Source organism: Aethalodelphis obliquidens, unplaced genomic scaffold (genome assembly GCF_003676395.1).
Source record: "Aethalodelphis obliquidens isolate GAN/ISIS:26980383/991018 unplaced genomic scaffold, ASM367639v1 scaffold71, whole genome shotgun sequence".
Lineage (NCBI taxonomy): Eukaryota > Metazoa > Chordata > Mammalia > Artiodactyla > Delphinidae > Aethalodelphis > Aethalodelphis obliquidens.
The window spans coordinates 4,652,500-4,672,099 of record NW_020838015.1 but is presented as its reverse complement, the minus strand read 5'-3'; positions in this window follow the sequence as shown (position 1 = coordinate 4,672,099).

The following is a 19,600-nucleotide window of genomic DNA, read 5'->3' as shown; positions in this document are numbered from 1 at the left end:
ACAAACACACGAAAGGATGCTCAACATCACTAATCATTAGAGAAATGCAAATCAAAACTACAGTGAGGTATCACCTCACACCAGTCAGAATGGCCATCGTCAAAAACTCTAGAAACAATAAATGCTGGAGAGGGTGTGGAGAAAAGGGAACCCTCTTGCCCTGTTGCTGGGAATGTAAATTGATACAGCCACTATGGAGAACAGTATGGAGGTTCCTCAAAAAACTAAAAATAGAACTACCCTATGACCCAGCAATCCCACTACAGGGCATATACCCTGAGAAAACCATAATTCAAAAAGAGTCAGGTACCACAATGCTCATTGCAGCTCTATTTACAATAGCCAGGACATGGAAGCAACCTAAGTGTCCAGCGACAGATGAATGGATAAAGAAGATGTGGCAGGGCTTCCCTGGTGGTGCAGTGGTTGAGAGTCCGCCTGCCGATGCAGGGAACATGGGTTCGTGCCCCGGTCCGGGAAGATCCCACATGCCGCAGAGCAGCTGGGCCCATGAGCCATGGCCGCTGTGCCTGCGCGTCCGGAGCCTGTGCTCCGCAATGGGAAAGGCCACAACAGTGAGAGGCCTGTGTACTGCAAAAAAAAAAAAGAAGATGTGGCACATACATAGAATGGAATATTACTCAGCCATAAAAAGAAATGAAATTGAGTTATTTGTAGTGAGGTGGATAGACCTAGAGTCTGTCATACAGAGTGAAGTAAGTCAGAAAGAGAAAAACAAATACCATATGCTAACACATATAAATGGAATCTAAAAAAAAAAATGGTCATGAAAAACCTAGGGGCAGGACAGGAATAAAGACGCAGACGTAGAGAATGGACTTGAGGACACGGGGAAGGGGAAGGGTAAGCTGGGACAAAGTGAGAGAGTGGCATGGACTTATAAATACTACCAAATGTAAAATAGCTAGTGGGAAGCATCTGCATAGCACAGGGAGATCAGCTCAGCTCAGTGCTTTGTGACCACCTAGAGGAGTGGGATAGGGAGGGTGGAAGGGAGACGCAAGAGGGAGGAGATATGGGGATATATGTATATGTATAGGTGATTCACTTTTTTTTTTTTTTTTTGCGGTATGCGGGCCTCTCACTGTTGTGGCCTCTCCCGCTGCAGAGCACAGGCTCCGGATGCACAGGCTCAGCGGCCATGGCTCACGGGCACAGCTGCTCCGCGGCATGTGGGATCTTCCTGGACCGGGGCACAAACTCGTGTCCCCTGCATCGGCAGGCGGACTCTCAACCACTGCGCCACCAGGGAAGTCCATGATTCACTTTTTTATAAAGTAGAAACTAACACACCACTGTAAAGCAATTATACTCCAATAAAGATGTTAAAAAAAATACCTTCCTATTGATCCACCTCAATAAGGGCATGGAGTTTTAGTTGGATCTCACCATAGCCAATCATTTCTGTCCTAGAAGAAATTATAAAAGGATATTAATCCTGGTTTTGAAACAGATGCCCAGTATAAGGGTAAAACCTCCTATGCCTGTCCATCCACTCCACCCCTACCTCAGGATGGTGATTTGCTTAGACATGTGAAAACTAGGAGAACTCTCACATGCAAAAGGCTGAAATCAGTAAGGGTCAGAACTGGCTGCTGTGTAATATTGTTCTAAGTAGATAATAAAAGAATAAAAACACCCATTACCTATTGCCGAGATTTTTGTTATCCTAAAATTTCTACCTCTTTGCTTATATGAAAAATGAGCCCAAACTTCCAGTCCAGACAAGATTCTATAGACCCCTTTTGCCTAGCTCCTCTCCACTAAGCACAACTATAAAGCCTGGAAATTATGAAAGAAACCACTGAAGGAGAAGTCTGAAAGGTGGTAAGAAGATAAACTCTTTTGAGACCCCAGGATTGGAGGCACAACCCAATAACACAGTATCTTACGTGTTACTTCCTCCACCCAATGGAAGAAGACAACCTAAATTGAACCCTTCCTACGCATGACCTTGCAACAGCAGACAGCCCAAGGCTCATTCTGTCCCCGGACTGAAACTGAATTCCATCTGACAACATCAGGCAAGACATCATTCACAAGAGGTACCAATAGGGAGCCTCACCAACAATAAGCAGCCTGGAGACGTGCCCTCCATCTTGGTCATGCCTTAGACTCCCCTACCCCACAGAGAGATACTGAGGCTGGTGGATGGAACCAGCAAGAGGCAATTTCACTACAGCAAGTGGTTCCATCCAGGAAGCTTCTTTGTCCCCCTGAGGCCGAGACTCTCTTCTCTCACTCAGAAAGACCCTGCAGTTGAACCCTTAGGCATTTATTCTAGAGAAATGGACACTTATGTCCATAGGACAACATGTACACGAATGTCAATAACAGTTTAAATCATGATAGCAAAGACTGGAATTAGCCTAGATATCCTTCAAAAATTGAATAGCTAAACAAACTGTGGTATATGTATATATACACACGGAATACTATTCAGCAATAAAAAGGAATGAACTATTGATATATACAACAATTCGGATGAATCTCTGAAATTATTCTGACTGAAAAAAGCCAATCCTAAAGGGTTATATAATGTATGATTCCACTAATATAAAATGTTTGAAATGACAAAAGTTTAGAAATGGAGGTCAGATTAGTCATTGCCAGGGATTCAGGATAGGGAAGGAGCTGGACATGTTATGAAAGGAGAACACAAGGTATCCTTGTGTTGATGGAACTGTCTGTTCTGGGTCTTGACTGTGGTGGTGGACACACAAACCTACACATAGGTTAAAACTGAATAGAACCAAGCACAAACACACAGACGGTTTACACTTTTTTTATTCCCACTCAAAATCATGGGACCTTTTCAAATTGTCCTTCTCCCAGTATGCTATAAAACCAAACCACAGAGTCCTGTACAAACTATAGCCTTAACACTGTTGCAGTGGGTTGACTTCCACTGTCTCCCAGGACTCTTCCATAACCAGCCTGAGGCGGTACAGGCCTTGCGGCTGAATAAGTCATTGTAGGCTCCAACAGCCCTTGCCCAAATAGCCCTAGAGGTCACCAAGGAGCTCACAGCCAGTGGACAAAAAAAAAAAAGACTCATATGCAATAGTTAGCGTAACCTGATGTAAATCCTATAAAAGAAGTAGATAAACTTTGAGAAGATGTATATAAGAGAGATTAAGGGAATGAGCTGTGGATTAACTCAGAACTGGGATTCAGTTCTAAATCTACCTAAAATTACAAGTGTAACTTTGTGCAAAGTAAATCTCAGTTTCCACATATGTAAAATGGGGAGGACAAAAGCATCTTCTTATGTAATGTAGTTGTTGAGAGGATTAAATGAGATTTGAATGTAAAGTGGGTAATGCACTGTTCTGGACTAAATCGTGTCCCTGCAAAATGCCTATGTTGTAGTGCTAACCCCCAGTGTGGATAATTTTGGAGATGGAGCCTTTAAGGAAGTTATTAAGGTTAAATGAGGTCATAAGGCTGGGGGCCTAATCCAGTAAGACTGTTATCTTTATAAGAAGAGGAAGAGACACCAGGGACATGCATGCACAGAGGAAAGACCGTGTGAGGACACAGTGAGAAGGTGGCCATCTGCAAGCCAAAGAGAGAGGCCTCAAAGGAGAAACTGAACTGCTGATACCTTGATCTTGGACGTCCAGCCTCCAGAACTGTGAGAAATAAATTTCTGTTGTTCAAGCCACCCAGTCTATGGTATGCTGTTATGGAAGTCTATGCTGACTAATACATGCACCATCAGACATAGAGTTTTGTGCTCAATAAATACGAGCTATAATAATGATGTTTATTGTTATAATTAATGTAAGTAAATTTACAGGCCCTGTGGCAAAAGATGTGTTTCCTACATTCTTAGGGGCCCAAGAGGCTTCTGTTGGTAGATACGGGGCTGCGATCAAAAGGGTAGAGCTCAAAGGACAGAGAACAAGCAAAGTGAAGCTGGGTGTGGGCTTTTCTGACATGTGCTCATGCAAAGAGGAGATGACCATAGAGCAACAGAAGGAGCTCAGTGGAAAGACAGACAGCGGGCGAAGCAGCCTCTAGCGGCAGGGAGGACTCACCCAGGGAGGGCAGCACTGCAGTTGGGTTCTGGGACCAGAGCCAATCTAGGGCTTCCTATGGGATAGCCATAAGCAGAAGGATGAAAAGGCCAACATGAGTCAAAATTCCTAGAGAATGCTGAGATTCAATACTTGGAAGATGACATCTAAATGTCAAATCCAAATTGCTGGGGCTGGGGGAAAAACATGAGAGACAGGGACAAGGTTCAACAACAAGGAGAAACTGGAACATGTACCATAGGGAACTGTGGAGAACAGCACTGAACTACTTGCTGTTTGCTTTCATTTGTTACTGTGTGCTGTATAGTGGGTATGACTAGTTGAAAGTTACAAGGTTAGTGAGAGAGGTCCCAAGTCCAGGTTTTATAATAAGAAGAAACAGCTAATACTCAAGGCATCACAATAGACCTTGAAATGAGCAAAAGGGATCACAGAAAAGGTCAGAATTCAATAGATTCTTCAAACAAACCTGAACAAAATTGACCCTAAATGATTGCTCATCACCTGGTATCTCGCACGAACAATATTAGAGTAAGTAAATAGGCCAAAGTGCCACCAGCACTAATTGGGCATTCCACCAGGTGATCCTAGGCTATGCTCCTCTGAGATAAATGAGAGGTCAGCAAACTTTTTCTATAAGGACCAGCTAATAAATATTTTAGGCTTTGTGGGCCATATAATCTCTGTCACAATCATTCAACACTTGTAGACCAAAAGCAGACATTGACTATATGTAAACAAATGCACACGGCTATGTGCCAGTAAAACTTATACATGGACACAAATTTGAATTTCATATAATTTATATGTGTCATGAAATATTATTCTTGTTTTGATTTTTTTCAACCATTTAAAAATGCAAAAGCCATTCTTAGCTTGTGGGCCACAGGAAAGCATGCAGCAGGCCATATCTGTCTTGTGGGCTATAGTTTGCTGAACCCAGATATAAAGAGTGCATAGCCCACCAGCGCTAACTGTATTCCACCAGGTAACCAGGGATATTTGCTCCTGTGAGATAGACAAGCAATTTGGGTTATGAATGTAAGAGGTGACTTGGTTTTATTAGTATTGTTATGCATTTTAAACAATACTTGTTCTTGTAAAATAGCCATGTTTTGAATCAACTCTTTTGTTTCTGATGCTAATTGTTGAGGCTTATGGCCCCTTTGATGGGCTAAAGAGCATTGCTTGATCCTTTGAAGCTCTGCCTTTAGAAAATATCCTGAACCCATTCATTTCTTATTTCTCTAGTTTAAGTCACCATCATCTCTTGCCTGGACCACAATACCTTCCCAATTTTCTCTCTTCTCCCCCTACAGTCTCTTTACACAGCAGCCAAGTAACCCCTTTAAAAGATAAGACTAATAGCATCACTCCTCTGCTTAGAACCCTACAGAATCTTTCCACAGTACTTTTAATCACCTACACGAGTCCTTATCAAACTCTCTGTTGCAGGCTGGATTCCCCATCCGAGATGGAGTTCAGAGGGCAGGGTATTTATTAGGGAGTGCCCTTGGGATCAGCATGTGTGGAAAGGAGGGGAACAAAGCAAGCGTGGTAGAAGAAAGCATCCAACTGCAATGCAGGCTCAACAATAGTCTTGGCCAATCTCATGGTGAGCTCTGGAGCTAGAATGGCCCTTTAGAGTTGTTCCAAGTTAGGCCAAGATGCTGGGCCTTTACACTCCCTCAGCGATCACTCATTGGATATAGGCAGCGCTGGGAAGAGGCATGGACTTAGTTGACATGGCTCTCAGCAGATAGGGCAGTCCCTTAAAGGTCTGTCCACAGCACTCCTAAAGCTGGGGCAACAGGTCCATTAAAGGGAATCTGGTCAGTGCATCACAGTGCCCAATACACTCTCCCACCTCATCTCCTATCATTCTTCCACTGGTCTGTCACCTCCACGTAAAACAGCCTTCTAGCTGTTCCTCAAGTAAGTCAAGTACAATCATGCCTCAGGAACCTTGCCCTTGCTCTTCCCTCTCCCTGGAGCACACTTATCTGCTTGGATTAATTCCTTACTTTAGCTAAGTCTCTTCTCAAATGGAGCCACCTCAGAGAGAGAACTTCTCTAACAACCCTACCCAAAATAGCAACCCCTGTCACCCTCTATCTCTCTACCCTATTTAATTTTTCTTCATAGTACTTACTACTATCTGATAACTAGAATATATTTCTGTTTCCTTGATGGCTTATTATCTCTTATCAGAATATAAACTCCTGAACAGACTTGTGGTTGCCAAGTGGGAAGGGGGATGGGGGAGAGTTGGATTGGGAGTTTGGGGTTAGCAGATGCAAACTATTATATATAGCATGGATAAGCAACAAGGTCTTATCATATAGCACAGAGAACTATATTCAATATCCTGTGATAACCATAATGGAAAAGAAAAAATAAGTAAAATAAATAGAATATAAGCTCCTTGAATTCAGGATTTATCCATCTCATTCATTGCTCTATCTCTAGAGCCTAGAGCAACACACGACACAAAACAAGTCTTCAATAAATGATTATTGAATCAACACAAAAAGAATGAATTGCTTCACATTGATTCATAACACTGGCATCCGTAGGATCAGCTTCTGATTATTTAAATGCAGGTAATGGCTTCACTGATCTGACACTGGCAGTTCTCCACCCCCTCCCCTCACTGCTAGCCAGCAGATTCCCCTCCCTAGAACACAGAGTTCAGTCCCCAGGTCTATTTTCATAACCAACACGGTTTCAGAGCTTTCTCTTACCACATCCCCTCCCCCATCCTTTCTTTAACCTCTTTGACACACAATCCCAAACCAACTTCCTCTGACTTTATTATATGAATATGCTTGGGGCAGGAGAGAAGAAGGAAAGGAAGGGGGAGAGCATGCACTATTAGTCTGACAATGACATTAGACCAATGATATTGAAAATCCATCCTTTCATTCTTATTTTATCTAATTTTTGCCTGAAGGCTGCACCTACAATCAGTCTCCATTTTAGAACTGTCTAGTTAGAAAAATGGATTTGACTAAATTAAATTCAAAGCAGTATGAATTCAGTAAAATCTTTTGTTCCTCTTCTATGACACTGAATTTTAATTTTAAGTAACTCATGTATTTTCTACCTTGGCCCGGAAAGAATGACATCTTTTTATTGAGTTATGTATGCACTGTGCTAATGATTCTTGTTCAGATATTATTGAGATGATATCAATCAGTAAAATATTTATTCAGCATGTACTCTTTTTTAAGGACATTACTATGTCCCTGGGGTTAAAAAGTATAATATAATTTCTGCTTCAAGGACCTTATGATATCACAGGAGAATATAACATATACAGCATATAAACAGTTAAAGATACAAAAGAATATAGAATTAGAATTGCTTGTGAGTGGGTCACAAAGCGATGTGTGGAAAATGAACCATAGGATATTTACTTAATATCTATTGTGGAGGGCTAGAGGCCCAATGTATCAAGTAGGCTTCTTAACCTGGAAGCAACAGGAATTGCCCTGCAGGATTTAAGCAGGAGAAAAAAGTTCACTGAAAGTATATTGGGGCTGTAGAATTATTCAGAAAGCCATAAAACCAGGCTTGTAAAACAGGCAGGCAAGATCTTGTTATAGGAATAAGAACTGTGAGGGTTGGGAGAGAGGATTTCTGCCACCTTCATGAACATTGGCCACCACAGCCTGCAATGCTAATTGTGCTATCACTGCCACTCCTGGAATGGCAAACATTGCTACTGCAAATGTGTTCTCCACAGTACCTGCTTCTTACTGCTATTAGCTTCTAATAGATCTAACTAGGTCACCTGCCACTGCTCAAGGGAGCCTGGGGAAACAAGTATTTTTTGTTTCAGCTTTTATAGTGGGCAATTTTCCAAATCAAGACTGGTCCATCATGTGCTAAGCATGAAAAGCAAAAACGAACAGATGTTCACATACCTAAGAAATAGTAAATCCTGTCACTGCCCCTTAAGAAACTGGCAGTTTAGATGATGAAACAGGCCTTCACAATTTTATTGATCAATCAACATTTCAGCCTCTACTAGGTACAAGGCATTGTGTTAAGGGCTGTGAATATTCTAAATAAGAGAAACACAATTCTTGCCTTAACTTTTTCCTCTTGAGAGGGGAAAAATAGTGTCAAAATAACAGAATTCAGGAGCAGGGCTAACTCTTGCCCATTCTTAGATGCAATAAATATTGTTTTTTAATTCTTGTTTGAGTAGTAACTGTGAGGCAGCCATATTTTGAACAGAATTTGATATATGTTTGATGTCCACTAAATATTTTTAATAATGAGTGCTTCTGGAGAAATAACATCCAAGAATGTCCTGGCAGATGGTAAAACATTTTTTCAGATTTAATTTCTGCCAAAGCAACCATCTATCTTAACTTGTGAGTGGTAGAAAATCAAACAGAAAATTAGAGACAGCTAGACAAAGCATGAGAAATGTCTGGCCTGAGCTGTAGAGGAGGCTTATTCATTTGCCATGGTTAGATTAACTGTATCTTTCCTTTAGCTCTCATGAGGAGGGAGGAGGGAGGAGGGAAAAAATGCCAGTATAAACAAGGTTATACATTGTATGATCTCTTATTTGAGTCTACAGGATCAATGGGGAAAAAATAACAACAATCCCATATTTACAATAAACTTGTTTCTTGCATGTCAAACTAATAGCAAGGAATTTCTAACATGGTTAAATTTCCATCAGGAAGCGACTGGACTCTATTCTAATCATCCCCAATTGATAATTTACTAAAAAGGTGTTGAGGCACAAAGAGTTTGAATCTTTGTGTGGCTGAACCACAGTGACTCCATTTTGTCAGCTCCATGTTGGGCCTGCACTCCTACCCGCTCCCCTTTTGGTGTTACTGAACTTTAGCCCACTCACAAGGAATGCACCCAAGTCAGATAAGTTCCCTATCGACTTCTACCCTTGCCTTCATCTGATATGAAAACTGGAAGAGTACCTTTTGCTGATACAGATGGTTAATGGTCATGAGATGCCCGGGGGGAGAAAAAAATCCCCTCTTCCAGTTGGTGTGGACTGCTTTTTCACTTGGTAGTCAGATTCTATTTTTAGCTTTGGCCCCTTTAAATTCCTGTGTACCCCTTTCAGTGGTGTGGAGTGCAGCTGCAAATGCCTCTGGATCTTCCATCTGCCTGATCCTTCCTGCCTGTAAGTTACCCACAATAAACTTCATAATTGCACTTTACAGAGTTGCCCGCTTCATTTTTCGGTCTCAAAGTTCCTTCTCAGTTTGGAGGATATTATTCTATATCTCCACTTCCCAACAGTCATTTACTAGAGACCAGAAATTAAAACTGAATTTTCCATTGGTCCAGTTCATGTCTTAGATTTGTTCTAGAAAATACACCCTGTTCAAACAATTCTAAAGGATGCTGTGGGGCATGAGAAGATGGGAAAGATTCTCTACTCTATAAGTCAAGCATTAGGACAGTTGAGATTCCACAGAATAGTCTATTTTGTTCTGGTTCTATTCAACATGGTGCTGAAAGCGTCTCAGCCAATCAGTATGATGCAGATGAAAATAGAAAGGACCCTGTGTTCTTTCCAGGGTATGTGTCCACTAAATACAGTAAACTAAGATGATAATGTGTGTGTCTGTATACCTGTGAATATGCATATGTGTGTGCTGGAATACAATATAGTGAAAATAACCCAGACACAGTAAGCCTAATACTATCTTACACACCAAGAAGCATGCGTTGCTTGAACACTGGGAAAGAAAAGGAAACTTCCACCCTGTTAATCCTGTCATTCCTTTTCTACTCTGAGTTGGCAGTTTCTGTGTACTTTTTCGCACTTAACAAACAGTATGTAGAGAGAGGGACTGACTCCAACCTCATGACCTCTGAGTTTAGGATTCCTCTTTTCCCATAAGAACAGTTACCCTTAGTACACTCCAGGATACTTATCTTTCTTTTCATATAAATCCTCTACTCCTTCATAATTGCTCCCTCTGATTCCCATTTGGGATAACTGGACAAAATAAGATTTATATTTCTGAAGAATTTTTGCTCAAAGTCATCAACCCATTATCTATGAGTGTATTACCTCCTGACTTTTAAATTTATTGTATGGACCTCCCTCAGTTTATTTATCCAAAAAGTGGGAATAATAGTTCGTGCTCCGGAGGACTTCCGGGAAGATGGCAGAAGAGTAAGACGCGGACATCACCTTCCTCCCCACAGATACACCAGAAATACATCTACACGTGGAACAACTCCTACAGAGCATCTACTGAACGCTGGCAGAAGACCTCAGACCTCCCCAAAGGCAAGAAAGCCCCCACGTACCTGGTTAGGGCAAAAGAAAAAAATAAACAGAGACAAAAGGACAGGGACGGGTCCTGCACCAGCGGGAGGGAGCTGTGAAGGAGGAAAAGTGTCCACACACTAGGAAGCCCCTTCGCGGGCGGAGACTGCGGGTGGCCGAGTGGGGAAGCTTCGGGGCCGCGGAGGAGAACACAGCAACAGGGGTGCGGAGGGCAAAGCGGAGAGATTCCAGCGCAGAGCATCAAGGCCGACCGGCACTCACCAGCCGAGAGGCTTGTCTGCTCACCCGCCGGGGCGGGCAGGGCTGGGAGCTGAGGCTCCGGCTTCAGTTGGAGCACCGGGAGAGGACTGGGGATGGCGGCGTGAACACAGCCTGCAGGGCGTTAGTGCACCGCGGCTAGCCGGGAGGGAGTCCGGGGAAAAGTCTGGACCTGCCGAAGAGGGAAGAGACTTTTTCTTCCCTCTATATATCCTGGTGCGCGAGGAGAGGGGATTAAGAACTCTGCTTCAAGGAGCTCCAGAGACGGGCGCGAGCCGCGGCTAAAAGTGCGGACCCCAGAGACAGACATGAGACGCCAAGGCTGCTGCTGCCACCACCAAGAAGCCTGTGTGCGAACACAGGTCACTTTCCACACCCCACTTCCGGGGAGACTGTGCAGCCCGCCACTGCCAGGGTCCCGGGATCCAGGGACAACTCCCCCGGGAGAAGGCACAGCATGCCTCAGGCTGCTGCAACGTCACGCTGGCCTCTGCCGCCGCAGGCCCGCCCCCCCGCACTCCGTGACCCTCCCTACCCCCCCGGCCTGAGTGAGCCAGAGCCTCCGAATCAGCGGCTCCTTTAACACCGTCCTGTCTGAGCAAAGAACAGACGCCCTCCTGCGACCTACACGCACAGGCGGGGCCAAATCCAAAGCTGAGCCCCTGGGAGCTGTGAGAACAAAGAAGAGAAAGGGAAATCTCTCCCAGCAGCCTCAGAAGCAGCGGATTAAAGCTCCACAATCAACTTGATGTACCCTGCATCTGTGGAATACATGAATAGACAACAAATCATCCCAAATTAAGGACCCGAGTGGATGAAAGGCTCTTGGTGCTGCAGCCAGGACTCAGTGCTGTGCCTCTGAGGTGGGAGAGCCAACTTCAGGACACTGGTCCACAAGAGGCCTCCCAGCTGCAAATAATATCAAATGGCGAAAATCTCCCAGAGATCTCCATCTCAATGCCAGCACCTTCAACGACCAGCTTCACTCAACGACCAGCAAGCTACAGTGCTGGACATCCTATGCCAAACAACTAGCAAGACAGGAACACAACCCCACCCATTAGCAGAGAGGCTGCCCAAAATCATAATAAGTCTACAGACACCCCAAAACACACCACCAGACGTGGACCTGCCCACCAGAAAGACAAGATCCAGCCTCATCCACCAGAACACAGGCACTAGTACCCTCCACCAGGAAACCTACACAACCCACTGAACAACCTTAGCCACTGGGGACAGACACTAAAAACAACAGGAACTACGAACCTTCAGCCTGCAAAAAGGAGACCCCAAACACAGTAAGATAAGCAAAATGAAAAGACAGAAAAACACACAGCAGATGAAGGAGCAAGATAAAAACCCACCAGACCTAACAAATGAAGAGGAAATAGGCAGTCTACCTGAAAAAGAATTCAGAATAATGATAGTAAAGATGATCCAAAATCTTGGAAATAGAATAGACAAAATGCAAGAAACAGTTAACAAGGACCTAGAAGAACTAAAGATGAAACAAACAATGACGAACAACACAATAAATGAAATTAAAAATACTCCAGATGGGATCAATAGCAGAATAACTGAGGCAGAAGAACGGATAAGTGACCTGGAAGATAAAATAGTGGAAATAACTACTGCAGAGCAGAATAAAGAAAAAAGAATGAAAAGAACTGAGGACAGTCTCAGAGACCTCTGGGACAACATTAAACGCACCAACATTCGAATTATAGGGGTTCCAGAAGCAGAAGAGAAAAAGAAAGGGACTGAGAAAATATTTGAAGTGATTATAGTTGAAAACTTCCCTAATATGGGAAAGGAAATAGTTAATCAAGTCCAGGAAGCACAGAGAGTCCCATACAGGATAAATCCAAGGAGAAATACGCCAAGACACATATTAATCAAACTGTGAAAAATTAAATACAAAGAAAGCGTATTAAAAGCAGCAAGGGAAAAACAACAAATAACACACAAGGGAATCCCCATAAGGTTAACAGCTGATCTTTCAGCAGAAACTCTGCAAGCCAGAAGGGAGTGGCAGGACATATTGAAAGTGTTGAAGGAGAAAAACCTGCAACCAAGATTACTCTACCCAGCAAGGATCTCATTCAGATTTGATGGAGAAATTAAAACCTTTACAGACAAGCAAAAACTGAGAGAGTTCAGCACCACCAAACCAGCTCTACAACCACTGCTAAAGGAACTTCTCTAGGCAAGAAACAAAAAAGAAGGAAAAGATCTACAATAACGAACCCAAAACAATTAAGAAAATGGGAATGGGAACATAAATATCGATAATTACCTTAAATGTAAATGGACTAAATGCTCCCACCAAAAGGCACAGATTGGCTGAATGGATACAAAAACAAGATGCATATATTTGCTGTCTACAAGAGACCCACTTCAGACCTAGAGACACATACAGACTGAAAGTAAGGGGATGGAAAAGGGTATTTCATGCAAATGGAAACCAAAAGAAAGCTGGAGTAGCAATTCTAATATCAGACAAAATAGAATTTAAAATAAAGACTATTACAAGAGACAAAGAAGGACACTACATAATGATCAAGGGATCGATCCAAGAAGAAGTTATAACAATTGTAAATATTTATGCACCCAACGTAGGAGCACCTCAATACATAAGGCAAATACTAACAGCCATAAAAGGGGAAATCGACAGTAACACAGTCATAGTAGGGGACTTTAACACCCCACTTTCACCAATGGACAGATCATCCATAATTAAAATAAATAAGGAAACACAAGCTTTAAATGATACATTAAACAAGATGGACTTAATTGATATTTATAGGACACTCCAACCAAAAACAACAGAATACACATTTTTCTCAAGTGCTCATGGAACATTCTCCAGGATAGATCATATCTTGGGTCACAAATCAAGCCTTGGTAAATTTAAGAAAATTGAAATTGTATCAAGTATCTTTTCTGACCACAATGCTATGAGACTAGATATCAATTACAGGAAAAGATCTGTAAAAAATACAAACACATGGAGGCTAAACAATACACTACTTAATAACGAAGTGATCACTGAAGAAATCAAAGAGGAAATCAAAAAATACCTAGAAACAAATGACAATGGAGACACGACGACTCAAAATCTATGGGATGCAGCAAAAGCAGTTCTAAGAGGGAAGTTTATAGCAATACAACCCTACCTTAAGAAACAGGAAACATCTCAAATAAACAGCCTAACCTTGCACCTAAAGCAATTAGAGAAAGAAGAACAAAAAAACCCCAAAGTTAGCAGAAGGAAAGAAATAAAAATCAGATCAGAAATAAATGAAAAAGAAATGAAGGAAATGATAGCAAAGATCAATAAAACTAAAAGTTGGTTCTTTGAAAGGATAAACAAAATTGATAAACCATTAGCCAGACTCATCAAGAAAAAAAGGGACAAGACTGAAATCAATAGAATTAGAAATGAAAAAGGAGAAGTAACAACTGACACTGCAGAAATACAAAAGATCATGAGAGATTACTACAAGCAACTCTATGCCAATAAAATGGACAACCTGGAAGAAATGGACAAATTTTTAGAAAGGCACAACCTGCCAAGACTGAATCAGGAAGAAATAGAAAATATGAACAGACCAATCACAAGCACTGAAATTGAAACTGTGATTAAAAATCTTCCAACAAGCAAAAGCCCAGGACCAGATGGCTTCACAGGCGAATTCTATCAAACATTTAGAGAAGAGCTATCACCTATCCTTCTCAAACTCTTCCAAAATATAGCAGAGGGAGGAACACTCCCCAACTCATTCTACGAGGCCACCATCACCCTGATACCAAAACCAGACAAGGATGTCACAAAGAAAGAAAACTACAGGCCAATATCACTGATGAACATAGATGCAAAAATCCTCAACAAAATACTAGCAAACAGAATCCAACAGCACATTAAACGGATCATACACCATGATCAAGCGGGGTTTATTCCAGGAATGCAAGGATTCTTCAATATATGCAAATCAATCAACGTGATACACCATGTTAACAAATTGAAGGAGAAAAACCATATGATCATCTCAATAGATGCAGAGAAAGCTTTTGACAAAATTCAACACCCATTTATGATAAAAACCCTCCAGAGAGTAGGCATAGAGGGAAATTTCCTCAACATAATAAAGGCCATATAGGACAAACCCACAGCCAACATCATCCTCAATGGTGAAAAACTGGAAGCATTCCAACTAAGATCAGGAACAAGACAAGGGTGCCCACTCTCACCACTCTTATTCAACATAGTTTTGGAAGTTTTAGCCACAGCAATCAGAGAAGAAAAGGAAATAAAAGGAATCCAAATCGGAAAAGAAGAAGTAAAGCTGTTACTCTTTGCAGATGACATGATACTATACATAGAGAATCCTAAAGATGCTACCAGAAAACTACTAGAGCTAATCAATGAATTTGGTAAAGTAGCAGGATACAAAATTAATGCACAGAAATCTCTGGCATTCCTATACACTAAGGATGAAAAATCTGAAAGTGAAATCAAGAAAACACTTCCATTTACCATTGCAACAAAAAGAATAAAATATCTAGGAATAAACCTACCTAAGGAGACAAAAGACCTGTATACAGAAAATTATAAGACACTGATGAAAGAAATTAAAGATGATGCAAACTGATGGAGAGATATACCATGTTCTTGGATTGGAAGAATCAACATTGTGAAAATGACTCTACTACCCAAACCAATCTACAGATTCAATGCAATCCCTATCAAACTACCACTGGCATTTTTCACAGAACTAGAACAAAAAATTTCACAATTTCTATGGAAACACAAAAGACCCCGAATAGCCAAAGCAATCTTGAGAACGAAAAACGGAACTGGAGGAATCAGGCTTCCTGACTTCAGACTATACTACAAAGCTACAGTAATCAAGACAGTATGGTACTGGCACAAAAACAGAAATATAGATCAATGGAACAGGACAGAAAGCCCAGAGATAAACCCACGCATATATGGTCACCTTATCTTTGATAAAGGAGGCAAGAATGTACAGTGGAGAAAGGACAGCCTCTTCAAGAATTGGTGCTGGGAAAACTGAACAAGTACATGTAAAAGTATGAGATTAGAACACTCCCTAACACCATACACAAAAATAAGCTCAAAATGGATTAAAGACCTAAATGTAAGGCCAGAAACTATCAAACTCTTAGAGGAAAACATAGGTGGGACACTCTATGACATAAATCACAGCAAGGTCCTTTTTGACCCACCTCCTAGAGAAATGGAAATAAAAACAAAAATAAACAAATGGACCTAATGAAACTTAAAAGCTCTTGTGCAGCAAAGGAAACCATAAACAAGACCAAAAGACAACCCTCAGAATGGGAGAAAATATTTGCAAATGAAGCAACTGACAAAGGATTAATCTCCAAAATTTATAAGCAGCTCATGCAGCTTAATAACAAAAAAACAAACAACCCAATCCAAAAATGGGCAGAAGACCTAAATAGACATTTCTCCAAAGAAGATATACAGACTGCCAACAAACACATGAAAGAATGCTCAACATCACTAATCATTAGAGAAATGCAAATCAAAACGACAATGAGATATCATCTCACACCAGTCAGAATGGCCATCATCAAAAAATCTAGAAACAATAAATGCTGGAGAGGGTGTGGAGAAAAGGGAACCCTCTTACACTGCTGGTGGGAATGTAAATTGATACAGCCACTGTGGAGAACAGTATGGAGGATCCTTAAAAAACTACAAATAGAACTACCGTATGACCCAGCAATCCCACTACTGGGCATATACCCTGAGAAAACCATAATTCAAAAAGAGTCATGTACCAAAATGTTCATTGCCGCTCTATTTACAATAGCCCAGAGATGGAAACAACCTAAGTGTCCATCATTAGGTGAATGGATAAAGAAGATGTGGCACATATATACAATGGAATATTACTCAGCCATAAAAAGAAACGAAATTGAGCTATTTGTAATGAGGTGGTTAGACCTAGAGTCTGTCATACAGAGTGAAGTAAGTCAGAAAGAGAGAGACAAATACCGTATGCTAACACATATATATGGAATTTAAGAAAAAGAATGTCATGAAAAACCTAGGGGTGAAACAGGAATAAAGACACAGACTTACTACAGAATGGACTTGAGGCTATGGGGAGGGGGAAGGGTAAACTGTGACAAAGCGAGAGAGAGGCATGGACATATATACACTACCAAACGTAAGGTAGATAGCTAGTGGGAAGCAGCTGCATAGCACAGGGAGATCAGCTCGGTGCTTTGTGACCGCCTGGATGGGTGGGATAGGGAGGGTGGGAGGGAGGGAGACGCCAGCGGGAAGAGATATGGGAACATATGTATATATATAACTGATTCATTTTGTTGTGAAGCTGAAACTAACATACCATTGTAAAGCAATTAAGAAAAAATAAAAGCGTGTATGAAAGCATTTATGGAGTTTGTTTCTTTTGCCAACCTCTGCCTAACAGAGTTATCATTATTTGCCTTGGCCCTTGTGCTATTCATTGTTACTAATTATTTTATAAATCCTCAAAAGGGAAAGGTTTGAAACTGACGCTGAAGTACATAGCAATACACAGAACTATTATGGGGATTTAGATGAGAGAACTACTACTTTTGGTTTGAGATAAGATTTAGCACATGTTTTATAAAGGAGCTGATATTTGAGACAAAACTTAACTACTCGGTGAAGGAGGAATTCCAGTTGGAGGAATCGGAATTAGATTAGAAACCAGAGTATACAGGGAAAATAGGAAGCAGTTAGTCACCAAACAAATAGGATGACAAAAATAAATGAGTATGTGATTTTATTGTTTTCCTCACAGAACCCACAGTCTATATGATATGCCTGGAAATTCACTATCCAGAGAGAGATGCCTAGAAAGGCAAGTTAAGAATATGCCATTGAGACCTGGTTGGGATTATTCTTCAATCAACAAGATACAGGGAGCTACTGTTTTTAATTAGGAAAAACAGGTGCTCAGACCTATACTTTATGAAATGTAAACCACAATCACTATTTAGGACAATAAATAAAGAAGTTTTAAAATTCTAAAAAAAAAAAAAAAAAAGTTCGTGCTCCACTTACCTTTTAGGATTATTTTGTTAAGAAAAATATCCAGGAAATTTCCTTTTCATTGTCAACTGTAAGACGTCATTTCATCTAAGTTGCTATAGGTTGCCCGATATATTTCAAGATCGTAGGCATTTCTGGTGACCAAAAAGAGGTGGGACTAGGGAATCCTGTTGCCTGTTGGCACAAAGAAGTGAGGAAACCAATGTGTGTATTTCATTTGAGCCCATTTTTTTCCAAATGAAGGAGAGATTGATTTCATCATTAGCTCCTCTGCGGCTCTCTGACTCAGAATGGTTCAAATCCTCCCATATCACTCTTTTTCCAAACTAACCTCTAAGCTCCTTAAAGGCAAGGGCTATATGTTATGCTTTTCTTTGTCACTTGCTAGTTTCTTAACAAACATCAGTTGCCTCTAGAAAAATTAACACAAGTCATTGGAGGGTGAGATGAAAGAGCTAGATCTTATGATATATCAGTTCAGGTCTGTCCCCCTCCCCCATTTTAGCATGTAAACCTTATTTTTTGCATTAAGGTTTAAATATACAATAAGTTAAATCTCTTAAAGTGACTGTCTTTAAAACCATACAGTTGAGGGAAACCTCTCCATATCTGATATGGTCTTAATCTGAAGAGAAAGGAAATTAAACCAAGAAATGACCCAAAAGAGCATGTTACACATACTCAGAAGTTGCAAATGACCTAGAGGCAGAGCAGTTGATGTGGACGATGTGACTGACTTTAGTCTGTTTGGGGTCTGTTGGGATGTATAAAAGGATACTCAGTGTGTTGAGCCTCCCCTGCATTCACCCCTAAGCACCTGAAGTCCCATTCATCTCGTCATTTTCATCTTCTCATATTTTGACAGTTTTTCTCAGTCCTTTAAAAGTCTCATTGATTTCACTAATGAACAGAGTACTGAAAATTTGCTCATTTGCAAACCTGAGGTTTCATGGCCAAGCTGCTGCTATCTTTTCCCAGATGACATTTCCAGAATTGAAAGCGCCCGCATACAGAGCAGTCCTCATAGGATGCAAATGCATTCATGGATGAGAAATGAAATTGCAAGTTTATGGAGTGTCATTTCATATCTAGGCAGCCACGTTGTGGCTGGGTCTTTGGTTCAAACAACTAGTAGCATTATTGCTCTGATAGAAAAAAAATAAGTCAAAGTTCGTGAATTTTGGGGTCTTTCACGGCAGGCTTTTCTTTTTCTCTGATGATGAAAAATATCTAATGCAGAATTCATAGAACTGCCATCAGGACTTGAGATACAGGATTGGGGAATACTTGCTCATTCAATAACTGTGTACTTTGGAAAGAGTAATGAAGCCTGAGGCACATTGCTTTGACATTTATTTCAATTATCTATTGCTGTGTAGCAAACTACCGCAAAACTTAGTAGTTTAAAACAACATTCATTTTCTTTTCTCACAATTCTGTGGCCTGAGCTGTGCTCAGCTGGGGGGTTCTTCGATTAGCCCTCCCAGTGGTCACTAGTGTGTCTAAATTCAGCAGGCTGACCGGCTGGGGACTCAGCCCAGCCAGGATTCTGGAAGGACTGGACTTTTCTCTCTCTCCATGTGGCCTCTCCACATGATCTCTCCATGAAGATAGCTGCTCCGGCAGAATAGTCAGACTTTCATGATATCCCAGGCTCCCGAGAGTATAAAGCAGAAGATGGCCCAGAAATGGCCCAGCAGCAATCTCACTGTATTCTTTGGCTAATATAAATACAGGCTCAGCCTAGCTATAAGGTGGAAGAACGTGCAAAGACATGACTACCAAGTGGTTCATTTGGGACCAGCAATGCCACAGATAAGCACAACATTAGCACCAGGGTCACACACACACACACACACACACACACACACACACACACACACACAC